The sequence below is a fragment of the Tachypleus tridentatus genome, chromosome 8 (assembly GCF_004210375.1).
Source record: "Tachypleus tridentatus isolate NWPU-2018 chromosome 8, ASM421037v1, whole genome shotgun sequence".
NCBI lineage: Eukaryota > Metazoa > Arthropoda > Merostomata > Xiphosura > Limulidae > Tachypleus > Tachypleus tridentatus.
In genome coordinates, this window is record NC_134832.1 from 12,857,727 (window position 1) to 12,874,505 (window position 16,779).

A 16,779-nucleotide genomic window follows, 5' to 3' on the forward strand; every position below is an offset into this window, starting at 1 on the left:
GCAAAAAGAAAAACAAGCCTGGTAGTCTATCACTACTGAACAAGTCCCAACAACATAGTGGGGGGGGGGGGAACAGAAGCAAAAGAGGCCATAATGGAGAAGAGATGGACCTAAAATTGGGATAAAAGACACCTGGGACATGGTAGAGTACCTCAGTTATGAAATAGAGAGAAAAAATAACGAAATGAGCTAAGAAAGATCAGATGATGATGGTAGTGGACAACTAGCACCACAAGTCTACTCTCTGAACAGGGAAAAAAGATTCCAAAGTGTAAAAAATTAAGAAAAGGAAATTCTTAATCAACACAAGTCATGATATAAGAATTAGACAAATAAGGAAGGTGAGGCATAAGGTTGTTAGAACATAGATGTTCAAGAAAAGAATAAGGATTTACTATCATATATCTATTTTAATATCAACATTTAAATTAAATTTATATTTGGAAATGTATTAACTTATACTGTTAAATCTGTATTAAAAAAATTCTTACCTATTTACTAAGAATGTAGCAAATCCTCAAGTGCAAGAATTAACAATATACGTGTATGCATAAACAATGGGTCATTGTCTATACTGCTGCATAAGCTGAAATTCTGAGAAACTTTCCTCACTTGTATAAAATATAGCCAACATAAAACATTAGAAGCTATAACTGTGATTATTATAATACTTATCAACTGGGAACTTCAGATATTTGACCAAGAACTTTACAGATTTCAAATATTACAAAGCATTTAACTTCAGCAGATCCACGACAGACATTGCTATTTTTTTTATGAACGTGTTTTATATTTATAACCTCAGCAATGGATAATTTGGTGTGTGGCCAGCAAAGAATGAATAATACAAAGCTAGCTAGCTCCCTATTAAGTAAGTTATACTTACCTCAACTCTAAAATCAACTCAAAATTAATCCACTTGTACTCAACAATAGTTTGATTGTGCCCTTAAACTATCTTTGCAGGAGGATGAGAGAGCATGTTTGCCTAATACATTTTATATTATGCATGGAAGTAATTCTAACTCTAATCCAACAATTTTTTATTAATAATTATTACTTAATGCTCTGTAACTTTATAAAATTAATTTTGTAATTTGTAAAGAAAAATGTAAAAAAATGCTTGAACTTAGATCTCTGCAAGGGTCAAATGAATATCCCCTGTAAACAAAGCTCTTTCACATATGTTTAGAATTTTTAACCCATCCTAATATACAGATTTGTATCCACCCAGGCTCTGGCATCCTTTAGAAACAGTTATCCAGTGATCTTTTTTTCACATGAAATTCCTTTACTTTCCCAAACTACTTCAAGAATCCTGTGTTGAGAAGCTTTTATGATGGCAAATTGATGACAGTAACTAATAAACCTTAGCTTCCATACAAGATAAAACCAATGACTAAACATGATTGAATAGACAAGATTCTTTTAAATCTACATTAATGTAATGTAAATAACACTTCAGTAAACAGTAGTGTACAATCATGAAAAAGTGACCAGCAGGAACTCTTGTAGTGGAGAACAAAGAATTTAGCGTGATCTTACAAAACACAATTACAGGCCACAAACCTGGAATTTACAAGTTTCTTTTGACAGTGTGGTTGTTCTTAATTATATTATGTCTGTTTCCAAAAAGAGGAATATTTGTATGTGAGAAGACATAAGATTTAGATTAAGTGACTAGAGAGGTTAGAATTTCTATGACCGCAAACTTTCACATAATAGAAGAGGCTTTTTATTTGTATACATCAGAGAATTTATTATCATTAAAATTACACAAAAAAAGTATAAGAACACCTTGGTTATTTAAAACAGAGTATAAGTGAAGAAAAGTCGGACTTACTAGAAAACAGTTTAGAAAATTATTGCTGTATCACTCTAGTCATAGTGTGTAAGTGCAATATTTTTTCATCATTGCATTTATCATTTAATGGTGTTTTATGAAACTTTTCAGCTACATTACTGCTTCAGTAGGTAAATATAAGTAACAAGTATACATAAATGATTAAAATGAAAAATGTTAGATCTAACCGAGTAAAACATTGGCACTTTCTAATCAACAATATTTTTAAAAATCCAACTTTATATTTTCTTTAACACTTAATAGCTACTATCTTTGTACATAAGAGCCTCTATAAACATATGAGAAAATGAGTATGTTGTTTTTACAGAAGCACAGATACATCTACTTTTATTCAAAGAATATCTCAAATATATTTACATGATTTCAGATACACAATAAAAACTGTCAGATGTATGGAAAAATTTGTATACTTTTAAAAAACAGCACAGCAAAACAAATTTTCCAAACATTAATAATGTATAACCTAAAATATTATACAAGTACTAAATCAAACTGGAGAGGTACCCAGTAGAGCACACATCTCTTCCCCATAGCATTAAGCATATTTGGCCCACAAAAAATATTAAATTATCCATCTTTATCAATGGACATGGACCATCTTTGGTAGGATGAGAAATAATACTCTACATATATCCATCGAGTTTCATCAAATTATGATCAGTTATGGCTGAGTTATAAATTAAAATTAGTGTGAAAAATTGGTCCCCTGTTAATAGATAAATGTTTTTGACTTCTGTGACCTTACCCTTTGACCCTCTAAAACTAATCATTTAAGGTGGATGATAGTTCAAATGCATACTAACTTTAGTCTGAATCCATTCACCTGTTTTTGATGAGATAACTATACATTTTTTTCAAACATTAACTGCAAATGATGTAGAAATTAATACCAAATTTTATGTATTGCTGTAGGGAACATTTTTTTTATTTATTATGCCATTACTATAGCTAAAGAATGTGTCACATAATGTGTGAAAAATACACTACCAGCATGCAAAACAAGACATTTGTGGGAGGGATTGGTCTGGGAACATACTTCCCTAGTAAACCTTTGAAAATTTAATGCTATGAGGTTGAATCTTGAGTTATTTTAGCTGTAAATACTGCACATACAAAATGTAATGTACTGAATCACTAAAAAGTTTTAGTACACAAATTATTGCTATATATGCCATAAAAACATGGTAAGATCATGGCATAAGTGGCCTTACTGCTTTGTACTGCCCTTTCATGCAAGTAGGCTAAGAATTCTACATGTGAGGACAAAACAAACAAGAGTAACACAATGCTAACCCACTGTCTATGACAGGATTAACTGGAACCTTAGCCCGAGTTTCTAAATATGCAGTTGTAACTCACTCACAAAGGATGTTTTTTTATAGTATGTCATTATAACATCATCAGAATAAAAGCACTGATTATCACTATCATCCCTAACCACATCACTAATTGGCCATATAAGAAGTTCACAAGAAAACAGTGTAAAGAACAGGAACTTAGACGCATAAAAAGGAAATGAATCCTAATCGTAATATCAGCAGTTCAACTGTTTTTGTACCTCAAGATGGTAATTCAAAATCTCTATAACTGGAAACATTTGTTATATATACTTCATTAGAAGAAACATAGAACTAATTTGCAAAAATACTGATGGTTTAAAGGGTAGCTAATTTATAAACTTAAGATAACAGCATTGAAACTTAAAAAATTAATCATTATAATGATTTGTAATATACTTAGTCAAGCAAACCATATTTCAGCTTAAAGAATACAAGTATTTTGTTTGTATTACATACATTTCTATTCATTCTTTCATTGTAACCATCCATAAGAGTGCAATAAACTTGTATATCACAGCTCACTAATTACAACTTTTTACACAACCTTGTAAGGCAGTTAATGACAATATTAAAATTATCACTTTAAGTTATCTTTTGAGTCTCTTTTTTCTAACACTATAAAATCCTTAATATTTATTTGTTCAATGACTTTCCCTTTGTAATTCTGCAAAAATTGATAGCAAGGATTTCTTTAAATATATTAAGGGTAAACAAAATGCTAAAATGGGATTAGGGCCTTTTAAGGTTGATACAGGAATGCTCATATTTGATGATATGAGATGGCAGGTTATTATGCTTTACTTTTTTTCAATATTTACACCTGAAAATTTAAGCAATATTTCTTATAGTCAAAAGATGATAGAGAGAAACAAGATAAAAAATATGATCACACTAATTCCAATTTTGCTATGAAAAAAATTGGAAAGTATAAAGAATGATAGAGCTCCTAGGCCAAATATTTCCCCAAGACTTCTCAGGAAGGTTAAGAATTAAATATGTGAGTCACATCCTATTTCTTGTAAGTTTTTAACTATTAAGTAAGTGTAAGAAGATAGGAAATTGTTAATATCAGTTCTCTTTTTGAAGAAAGTGATAAAAATTATCTCAGCTATTATAAGATTATTAGCTTTACATAAGTAGCAAGACAACTTCATGAAAATCTGATAAAAGGTGCTTCACAAATTCACTTAACAAAGCTTAAAATTTCATTGAACAGTCACCATAGTTTTACAAGTGAAAATACTGCCTTTCCAATCAATTTTCTTTTCATATAGCTCAAGAAAAGAAAAAAGAGCAAGTTACAGAGATAGATTGACTTGTGAGAAAAGTTAACAACCCGTCAAAAGTTTGAACCTATCAGACAATGAACAATTACTAGCCAATGTTAATAGCAGGGTCTTTATAAATATTTATGAGCCAATGAGTCATGAAACTTTGTCTGGTGGTGGCAGTACCCTTAGCAATTAATTACAAGTTTAAAAAATGGTCAATTATCAGACTTCATACCTTTTGCCATGGTTCTGAATTTTGCACAAAGCTACTCGAGGGCTATCTATGCTAGCCGTCCCTAATTTAGCAGTGTAAGAATAGAGGGAAGACAGCTAGTCATCACCACCCACTGCCAACTCTTGGGCTACTCTTTTATCAACGAATAGTGGGATTGACCATCACATTATAACGCCCCCACAGCTGAAAGGAAGAGCATGTTTGGCGAAACGGGGATGCATACCCGTGACCCTCAGATTACAAGTCGCACACCTTAACACGCTTGGCCATGCCGGGCCCTGCAATTTTGATTCTCTAGTACTAAATGATAATAAATATTGTTTAGTAATTTATCAGCATATAATAACGTTTTTGAAACATTTTATTCATTACTATAGGATATAATTAGGACATTATTAGTACTAGTAGTAGTAGGGTAGTCTAGTTTATTTAACTTACACAACTTATAAGTGTAATACAACTATTAACTTTTAATCTGATAGTCAAGTAGTAGTCTTATTGATGTTACTTATGTAAACAGTAACATTCAGTTTTATAATATATATATATGTATATTTAAAATATGAAATTCATTTACAATATTTAAAATTTAGCAAAATTATAGCTTATGAGATATGACATACCAAAAGAACGATATATCATTAGATACACAGTTACATAGTGCAAGATACGATCACTCCATGGGCCTTATTAAATCTATTAACCGATCCAGTCAACACATGTTATCACCTGGAGGTTCACAAATTGAGATTGTTCTGCACTGTCAGTGTTCGTGCGTTAGCACCACCACCACTACTATTACTACCAGTTGTGTAACTTGGGGTAGAGCACATGTCGTTGCAACAATACTATTTTCCTAACGATAACTAACTAAATCATCTTTTAAATCAATTTAGGAATGAAAGTTTACCAAATACTTCACATTTTTTTAATCATCGAGCTAACCGTAATTTGACACCATTGTCTTATAATCTCATTAATGAATTAACCCTTACAGCATTTCTTTACCACGAAAACGATCAACCTAACTAGTAGTATTTCTGTCCTCTAGGTGACGCCATCTCAAATATTTGAACATTACTTATTCGATTTGATTGTTCTTAAGCCCAAGCTACACAATTAGCTATCTGTATTCTGCCGACCACGGGTAAAAACTTAAATTTTTCTTCAATGTTATAAGCTCTTAGAGATACTGGAGGCTGAATAAAAGACAGACTCTAATGATCAATTTTACTTATATATATATCTAATTAAAAACACCCTACCATTATGCCTCAAGTCAAACAAAAACCACAGCATAGCTAACTAATAATATAAATAATAAAACAAAATAGTTCAAAAATGTTAAACACACGTGTATAACGAAAACATATTTTATTATTATTGCCTTCACGTTTCTGGCAGAAGCGCTTGGTGAGACGTACACGTTCCAAGTAATGAAACATTGTAATAGGCGTGTATTTTAACATTTTCCATTATTTTTCTAGGGCCCGGCATGGTCAGGTGGGTTAAGTCGTGCGACTTGTAATCTGAGGGTCGCAGATTCGCATCCCTGTCGCACCAAACAACGTCGCCTTTTCAGACGTGGCGGTGTTATAATGTTACGGTCAATCTCACTATTCGCTGATAAAAGAGTAGCCCAAGAGCTGGCGGTGGGTGGTGATGACCAGCTGCCTTAAACTGCTAAATTAGGGACGGCTAGCGCAAATAGCCCTCCAAAGCTTTGCGCGAAATTCAAAAACAATCGAAAAATGAAAATAAGAAAAGGGTAAATAAAAAAACTTTTTAGCATTTAATAAGGAAAATGTGAACACTATGAAATTAGCCTAAATACTAACTGGTCAAAAGTTTAAGAGCACACCAAAAAGAAGTCCTAAACAGGGTAGGAAATGCCCAACAAGAGGTCTCGGTAGTGAGTTGCACGGCCGTCATTGCGAATAACTTCAAACATTCGCTTTGGCATAGTCGATATAAGCGTTTGCAGAAGGCTGGCTGGAATGTTATTTCAAGTGGTGAAGATTGCTTCACGAACATCATGCACTGTTTGGAATTGATGTTCATTTCTATAGACTTCCCTTACCATCCACCCCCGAATATTTTCAATGGGGTTCAGTTCGGGCGAACACGCTGGATGGTCCAAAAGAATCATGATATTCGCCATGAAAAAGTCCATTGTCCTGCGGGCATTGTGGATTGCAGCGTTTTCCTGTTGAAAAATCCAATCATTTCCACACAAGCAATGGCCTTCAGTCAATAAGAATGCTCTCTCCAACATGCCAATGTAGCCAGCTGCTGTTTGATGCCCCTGTATAACCTTAAGCTCCATTGTTCCATGGAAGGAGAAAGCACCCCAGATCATGATGGAACCTTCTCCATTGTGTCGTGTAGAAAACGGTGGGATATTCTTATCGTGCCAGTAACGTTGGAAGCCATTTGGACCATCCAGGTTCATTTTTCTCATCAGAGAACAAAACCTTTGTCCACTTTTCTACGTCCCACGTGTGGTGCTTCTCAGCAAAGTTTAACCAAGCTGTTTCATGGTGTGAAAGGAAGCATGGTCTTTGAAGACGTTTACGGTTTTTAAAGCATTTCTCTCGTAGATGCCGTCTTATTGTTCTTGAGCTGTATTCTGTGTGGGTCGGTCTCTCGGCGGCTCAGGGTTTCATTGTTCGCCGTGCCCGTTTGGAAGCTTATGTTGTATTTTATCGTGTGCCGTATCGTGTTTGGCCTCAAACATGTTTCTTGGTCGTGTGTTGTGTCACATCCGTGCTGTTTATCAGTGTTTTCGGGTATGTGTGTATGTGATCGAGCTGTGTAGGTCGGTAGCTGTGTGGCTACGTGGATGATATGAACCTGTTCCTTGAGATCTTCACATCATTAGGTTCAGCGCTGGCCGTCGTCCATTGATGCTCTCGGGCCACATGAATACTCCCAAGTCTCGTGCGCTGGGATTTGGCAAATGGGCCTCGTCTGCCGACTCCCTGTTTGGTCTGGATTGGACCCCCTCCCCGATCACTTGCTTCGGGGTTCGTTTACACGCAAGCCCTGGGGCTGCTTCGGAAGGGGTGGTTCAGGGTGTTGGTTCAGCAGTGCACGATTACTGATACTGTCCTGTTAACCTGTTTTTAAGGGCAGAGGTGGTAAAGAGGAGGATCCTTCTTTTGGTCTGGTACCTGGGGGATGTCCTTTCTTTGAATGAATGCACTGCACGAGCCATCAAACGCCATATCTATGCCTTCCTGTAAAGTGGCAAGCCTGAGGTGGTGTCTCGGCTCTCCTTAAAGCTGCTGCCTTGCATGGGTGGTCTGGGCATCCCTTGTGTCCGGACCCCGTATCTTTCCCTTCTTATGTCTTTCTTTGGAGGGTCACCCCTGTTGCCACCTTGCGAGATTCTTGGTCGGCACGGGGCGCAGACTCTTTGGTGTTCCTTTGAGCCTGCAGACACCTATGTGTTTTGATCCTTCATCTTGGTACGTTGACGCTGCTGCGGTGATCCGGCGGTGTCGTACCATGTATTCCAATGTACCGATGGGCATTCTTTCCCTCTACCGACTGCTGGTCCCCGAATGGTTCTATGTGACACCTGGCCTTCAGTAGATTCTTATCAGGGCTGCGGTTCACTGGGTTGGGGATGTCTCGTTTCATGTGTCTGACCATCGGGTGCTTCTTACCATATTCCGGGATTTTGTCCCCGTTTGTTGGGGCCCCGGTGTGTGGAGGCTCAACGTTTCCCTCCTTGCCGATGATTTGTTTGCAGACGATTTGCTTGCCCTTGTTCAAGAGCTCTGTTCTGTCAAGTCTCTCACCGGGTCTTGGTGGGTGGGTCTCAAGGAAGCTTGCGCCTCCTTGCTGCGGCAAGCTGGCATGCGGCATTCGCGGGCCTGCCGCCTGGCCTTGCGGGACAAGCAGAACACCTTGGCTGCCTTGTTTCGTGGCAGACCAACTGATCGCTGGGTCCTCTCAAACATTGAGATTAGGATTTGGACTCTTCCAAACTGTTCCGTGCTGCGAGCGTCTCTAGTCTGATCGAATCACTCGATCACAGAATTGCCACCAGGGTTCCGCTGTGCAAGGCACGGGAGATGGCTAAACAAGACACATCTCCAGTCTGGTGTTGAAGAATGGCCAATCGTCATCTGACATCTCCGACATTCTAGATGCGTGCCTCGGCTACTACTGCTGTTTATTTTCAGCTTCACCCGTGGACGAAGGATTGTGGGATGACATTACTCGATTTTTGCCCTCCCTCGACCTTTCCTTTCACGACCAGCTGGTGAAGCCCATCAGCTTGGGTGAGTGTTGATCGGCCATTTGGTCCATGCATTTTGGTAAGTGTCCTGGGCCGGATGGGCTGTCGGTGGAATTTTACAGCCCCTTGTGGCATGTTGTTAGACCTTCTTTCATCAGCCATTTTAAGGAATGCTGGCTGTGGGGTCTCTGCCACCGGAATGCTGGATGGGCTAATTACAGTTTTATGTAAGGATCCCAGCCAGTCTGAAGATCTTTCCTCATGTCACCCCATTTCTCTCCTAAACGTGGATGCAAAGACTGTTTTTAAGGTCCTGTGTGCTCGTTTGTGTGCAGTTATGCCTTCCTTGGTTCACTGCACTCAGACGTGCGTCGTGCGAGGCAGTAGTATCCAACGAAATCTGGTGCTTCTCAGAGACCTGTTCCACTATATCACGGATCGGGATGTCCCTGCTGTCTTTGTGTCCCTCGATCAGAGCAAAGCTTTTGATCGAGTTCACCATGGATTTCTGTAGTTCGTTTTGGTGAGGTGTGGCCTTCCTCCAGTTTTTATTTAGTACGTGCAAGCCTTGTATGGGACTGCTTTGAGCAGGCTCTTGGTTCACGAGTACCTGACGTTTTCCTTTCCCATCTTACAGGTTCCCTCTACTGCCTGCTGGTCCCCGACTGTACCCACAGAATCGAGCAACACCACCCTGCTCTGCCGTGGGACGTTGTTTGAGGCCACGTTGATAGCTACCTCCAGGCTTTCAACTGGCACGTTGTGCATAACATCCTGCCGGTGAAGGAGGGTTCGTACCTGTGGAACTCTGGTGCGACTGAGGTGTATCCCGTGTGTCACACCCAGGTGGAATCTGTCTTCCACAGGTTGGTTCTCTGTCCGTCGTTGGCAGAGATCTGGGAAACGGTTGCTCCCTTTTTCCGGGTCTCGCCGCTCTCGGCTGAGACCATACTGTCTTATGTACAAGTCCCTGTTCCCGGCAATCTGGCCTTTTCCTTTCAGTATACCGTAACCATCTTTAAGTACGTCATCTGGCTTGCTCGAAACAAATTGGTTTTCGAGCAGGCGTCGGTGTCGTACTTTTTGATGCTGGGAAGGGCCAGGTACCGGTTGTTACTCCGCCTTGAGGCGGACTATCAGCGACTGGGTTCCGGTACCTTTTACCATCTCTGGCGGCCGTCTCGTTACTTTGTGCGTTAGTGGGGGGTCGAGTGGAGATTGGATTTTGAGTCGCTCTGCTTCCACACTCGCATCTCAGTTTTTATTCTCTTGTATTTATTTAATGTTTTTTGTACATAATTAAGGGTTTTTTGCATATATTTAATGGGTTTTTGTGTATATATTTCATGGTTTTTTGTGTATATATTTAAGGAGTTTTTGTGTATATATTTAACGAGTTTTTGTATATATTTAATGGGTTTTTTTCCACTTGTCTATATTTCATGTGTTGTTTTTTGTATATATTTACTGTTAGTTATTTTTTGTTTATTTTTGGTTTTGGATTTATTTAATGTTTTTTTTGTACATATTTCATGTTTTGTTATGCCTTTTTGTACTGTTCCTTATGTTGTAAATAAATTCAAAATTTAATCTGGTACGACGATCGGCTGATGTCTTGCTGCACAACACGTCGAATTCTTTTCCTCAACGCCGGCGAAAATCTCTTGGCCCGACCACTTGAAATTCTTATACCTGTATCCCTCAGGGTCTTTTAAGAAATTAGCAACAGTGGTTTTACTACGCCCAATCTCACCAGCGATGGCACGTTGAAAGAGACCTTGCTTTCTCAGCTCGACAATTCCGCCACGATCAAACTCTGTCAACTCTTTAGCCTTTGCCATATTTTTACCAAATGTAACACAGGAGATGTCAGTGGGAGATGTTGACAACGCTAATACTTGAACACAAATGACTAAGTTTCGTTACGTGTTTACAGATTAACGCTTCGTTTCAGTATGGTATTAAACTTTTGACCAGCTTGTATTTAGGCTAATTTCATAGTGGTTCACATTGTCCCTATTAAATACTAAAAAAGTTTTTTATTTTTCCCTTTTCATCTTTCGAAGGTTTATTTAAATAAATGGTTGAGTCTAACAACGCAAAATGCATATTTTTTCTTTATGTTCATTGGCCTTAAGATTTTGGCCGGTAGTGTATGTGTGTATATTTTCTTATAATAAAGCCACATCGAGCTCTCTGCTATGTCCACTAAATGATGTTTGTTTGTTTGTTTCTTGAATTTCGTGCAAAGGTACTCGAGGGCTATCTTCGCTAGCCGTCCCTAATTTAGCAGTGTAAGACTAGAGGGAAGGCAGCTAGTCATCACAACCCACCGCTAACTCTTGGGCTACTTTTTTTTTATCAACAAATAGTGGGATTGACCGTAACATTACAACGCCCCCACGACTGAAAAAGCGAGCATGTTTGGTGAGACAGGGATGTGAATCTTTGACCTTCAGATTACGAGTCGCACGCCTTATCTTACCTGGCCATGCCGGACCCCACTAAATGAAATCAAACTTCTGGTTTTAGCGTTGTAAATCCATAGACTTACCTCTGTCCCAGCAGGGAACTATTCGGAACAGACCTATACGTTACAGAACTAACCAGATTCATTATAAAATAAGAGGTTGCAGTTTTTCCGCTTCAAAACAGTTTTAAAAACTTATTGTAACACCACGGAAACTAGATAAGCAGTTTCTTGTCATCATTCGTATGCATTTGGCGTAGCGGTATCAAGTATCATCATTTACAATAACATCGTGACACTGAACATTTTTTAAATAAAGGAATTTCATAAAATTTAACAGACTCGTGCTTAAAATTGTGAAATTAATAAGAACCGTTTACCCAAATGATTCTTTAAAACTTGAGCTAGAAACTGCTAATCAAGTTTTCCTGTCCAAACCAATACTTATTTATCTTCACTTGCTTAAACCCTATAGCTCTTCTGGGTAAATAAGCCTCCTTTAACCCGAAAAAAAGGAAACTAAAACAACGGTGTACCTTTACTCTTATGTGAAGATGTAATAAATTTTGAGACCTATTTTGTTCCTGGATAGTGTATGTTATTTCTTAAATGCTTATGTTGTAAAAGTACAGAAAAATCAAACTTTGCGTTTGTGACCTGGATAATGAAATTTAGATGTTAACCTTTTTTCTATGTAAAACGGGCAAATTTGCACATTTTCATTTACGTAAAATTTGAATAAAACAACACATTAGTCAAGATTTACATGTATTTATATTATAGTTATGCAAAAATGAACAAAAATGCTTAGAAGTGAGTAGTTTTTCGAGATTTGCGACTGTAATGTAAATCACTTTCACGTATCAGCCCCCAGATATAGCCTCCCATCATGTTTTCGCTATACGCTCCCAGGTCACAAACGCAAAGTTGAAGAGAAAAATAGGCTTTTTTCATTTACTTTAGGCGTTATTAACTGGGAACTAACACTTTCTGCCCAGGAACAAGAAAAAGTAAAAATTTTGTTATTTAGTGTAATGTAAGATGTTTCAAGTTTAGAAAAAAAGGATATATCGCATCATACAAAGAAATAAAAACTAATTCATAACGTCGATTAGGAAACTTAAATGGTTTTGTGCGTGTTTTGTTATAGCAAAGGCACATTGGCATATCTGCTTGGTTTACCGAGGAAAATCGAACCACTGATTTTAGCGTTGTAAATCCGCAGACTTACCGCTGTATCAGCGGGGGACCTGGGTTTGCTCCTTACGCTTAGATATGCATTGCATTAACTAAATAACAAAAGCTTGTATATAAGAGCTATGCTACATAATGGGCTATCATGTAAACCCACTTCTGGATTTAACTATTGTACTTCAAGAAGAAATGTAAAATAAAGTCCAGTACTACGGCTACAAGAAAAGTTACAATATGTTCCATATTAACTTTTAAAACCATTTAAAAACTTGAAATTATTATCATTTTTAGAAAAAATCAACAAGTATGGAACATAATGAGTAAATAGTTGTTATTGCATAAAAAAAGATGAAACTTATTTGTTTATTTGTTGTTAAACGTATGGGTTACCTCTGTTGTGCCCACCAAGAGTAGCGTTATAAACCTAATAGGGTTTGCTTGTTTGCATATTGTTTAAGCTGACAAAAATTTCGAAAAAACACTTGAAACTATTTCCTCTGTCCACCACGTAAAATTTTAACTTCGGCTTTTAACGTTGTAAGCCGTATATTTGCCTCTGACCCATTGGAGGACAACAGGAAAGATAACAGTTCCACTTCCTAGCATTATTAGTGTTATATCGATACGGTAAAATAAAACAGTAAAATTTAAAGATGAAGGCTAATGTTACCAATAATTGAAGAAAATAAGAAGAAGATAAATGGAGATTTTGCGATCGGAATCTATGTGTCATCGAGTTCAATTCTGTCATGATCTTTCTTCCATTAGGTCCACCTGCATGTACATGATCCAAAATGATTTCACTTTCTTGGATGTTGCTATTATGTTTTGCTGTTGTTACTTATTATAATTTATCCCCAACAACCCAGGCCCAATACGGCCAGGTGGATTAAGGCGCTCAACTCGTAATCTGAGAGTCGCAGGTGCGAATCCCCGTCACACCCAACATGCTCGTCCTTTCAGGTGTGGAGGCGTTATAATGTGACGGTCAATCCCACTATTCGTTGGTAAAAGCGTTGGTGATGGGTGGCGATGACTAGTTGCCTTCACTCTTCTTTTACACTGCAAAATTAGGGACAGTTAGCACAGATTTCCCTTGTGTAGCTTTGTGCAAAATTCAGAAAAAACCGGACGAGCTCTGAATTTATTATGTTACGTATTAAATTTTTTCTTGATCGAGATTCTCCTATTTACTGTCTTACGTACGATTTCAGATTACCAGAAATTTTAATTTCGAAGTTATGTGAATATCGATATTTGTTGACAAGATTGATACATGCAAATTTCTTCTTAACACAAATATATTTTAATCTACAAACAACAGTATAATGTGTAATAATGGTTGGGAGATATAGTTTCTCCCCACTAGTACAGAGGTATGTCTCCGGATTCACAAAACTGAAATCAGGAGTTTGATTCCCCTTAGTAAGCGCAGGAGATAGCCCGAGGTGGTTTTGCTGTAAGAAAACACTCACACACACACATAGCTATTATAAATATTGGTTTATATACAAGATTTTTAGAAGTTACATTGAATCTTCTATTACATATTTGGTATTATTGTTTATTTCGGACGACTCTCTGATTCACTATATTACGTATACTAGTATTAAAATTTCAAACAGCTGGAAATTTTAATTTACAACAGTTTTACAAACTTACAGACAATACTGAGTCTTACATCCGGTCTGAAACTGAATATTCTATCGACGATCTAGGTCCACGATAAATAAATTAATTCTAAGTTGGTATTGTCACATCCGGCTTAAGCTAGCTGGCTTGATTGGTCTCACACTGCTGACTTTTTATGAAGATGATACTTAATGTATTTGTAAAAATTCTAATCTCTAAAGTGATTTACTAAAGTTGAACGGTTTGTAATGTTCGAAATCTTTAAACGTTCCTGTCAAATTAGTGTAGTTTTCTGATTAATGGGCATTAATCACTGTTATAGCTTCCTACGCCTATAGCACCTAATTGTAGCTGACCAATAATAATAATTGTCTCTCGGCGCGTCGGTTTTTATATACCAGTCACGCGATACTCTATCTACACTTCTAACAGCAGTTATTGAAAGTATTATCGGGATAAATAAAAAAAAAACACCAAAAAACTCTTCAGTCTCACCTTGTCTTCTGCTCCACATGATATTATGTTCTGTTATTACTACTGGAGTATTACTATAAAAAATAAGTGTTATACTCTTTTAATAGTTGAAAAATATTATGGTATCTTATAAATGTACGAGCAGTTTCTGTGTTTTCACAATATTAATCCTACGTATGACAGTTATGTGCAATGTTTTCACTGGTTGGTCATGAATTGAAACAGAACACTTTTATTAATTTATTAATTGTGCATGGAGAACTGCGTTCTTTACTGCAAACTGATACTTTCTTGTAGTCTACCAAATTAAATTAATGTACATTCGTAGTTATTTGAAACCACAATTCAATTTGGAAACCCTAAATAGATATACTGATATCTTTGCTTGTCTAAGTGTTTCGTGGAATGCGCTCCAGAACATGTTATAATATATACCTCAGAACGGCTTATGGGTATTAACACTTACTGATAAGGCGAGGACAACGTTTCGACCTTCATTGGTCATCTTCAGAGTAACCTATATTTTTATTTCAAGTGGGTTTCTCGTTATCAAGAATGTTAAGACATATGTATATATATATATATATCTTTAAACACTAGGGTTAGATAACTATCAAAAATAGTTTAATGATTTATGTTAACAAAAGGTAATAAGAAATTGTGATATGTATAAAATTAGACAAAGATTTTATTCACAGAAAACTAACATTTTATCATTGAATTAAGATAATAGAAAAAAATCCTATTATATACAGTCGATCTTATTTGGGATACTAGTGGAAAATGCCGAAAAGGTCACTACAGACAGTTATGGAAGCAAACTTCAAAGTGATATCTCGTTATTAGGTTTTTAAAACCCAAACTTCATTAGAACTATTGTACAGGTGTAAGTTTTCAAGATTATTTTTCAATATTTTAGAAAATGTTTAGGCGATGTTTTTCTCGAATAGGTAGATGTAACTACACATTAATAAACTTCAAGTGTAAATATAAAGTTCTTTACGTTTTTGATATTCCATGTGATCCTAAATCGTAACTCAAAGATACTTGAAGATTATCTTAAGTATTGGCAGATTGTTTTCGAAAACATACAACTCAGAACTTAGGCCCATTTGAGAAGAGCTTAGAACATGTTGGATTACTACGTGTCACATTAACTATTTTTTTATTCTATGACTAAACTGAGGTATTTAATCAAAACTATTTATAAACGGATTCCATGCTGTATCTAGACAAAACCTAAATTTGAGAACTTACATTTTAAAAACTACAAGTACTTTAATAATTGTTTTTTTCTGTCTGTACGATGCAATGTTGTTTCGACTCGCTGCTCATATTTTCATTTTTTAACGAAATTGAAGTAGTGACTTTAATGTGCACATTTCTGTGACGTTAAAATAATTACTTATTATGTTTTAATAGACGTTTCACTGCTATTTCCATTACACTTTATATGTGGTTATATGAATGAAAAACCAGAACTAAAGCATGGGTACTGAAAATTCGAGCGTTTATTGTTATATGTTGATTTTTTGTGACTTCTTGTTATTTTAGGTTAAATAGTTTTAAGTATTGTGTATGGTAGCATTGACCTTGTTTACAGAAGTAAGTAGTCTGAGAATACGAACATTTGCTTGCATTTTTCCCTAGTTCTGGGACCATAAGAGTGAGGATTATGTGTCAGTGTTGTTATAATAGGAAACTAATATAGAACAACTTTTCTTACTAGACAGCATGGCTTCATTGAGCATCGATTGGTCACAGGAGTCAGCCAGAAAAGAAGCAGAGTGGCCGGGTATGACGTCGTGTGAACCGTGCAGCTGGAAAAGCTCTTCTCTGACTCAGTGACGGAGAACCCTGCACTTGTCACAGGTTTCCGCTTTCTCTTATAATGTCAAAACAAGGCAGTAATGGTAATTTAACAAGAGTGCCAACCAGCTGACGGCCACAGAATCACAAGCCACATTGGCGGGATAACCGCAGGTGCGAGTTCAGTCACCGAGTGCTTTGCCAGGTTTAATGCTGAAGGCAGGTTTAATGTGAAGTTAACA

General features: G+C 36.8%; 1 protein-coding gene across 3 annotated transcripts in view; it reads right to left on the reverse strand.

Annotated features, from left to right (window-relative positions):
- LOC143258545 (tubby-related protein 4-like) overlaps nt 1-5,732 on the reverse strand; it is an 86,738-nt gene extending 81,006 nt beyond the window's left edge. For all 3 annotated transcript variants that reach the window (XM_076517678.1, XM_076517677.1, XM_076517676.1), the window contains exon 1: nt 5,333-5,732. The gene's annotated coding sequence lies outside the window, so the exon portion shown is untranslated. The remainder of the gene's footprint in view (nt 1-5,332) is intronic.
- Between the last annotated feature and the right edge of the window lie 11,047 nt (nt 5,733-16,779).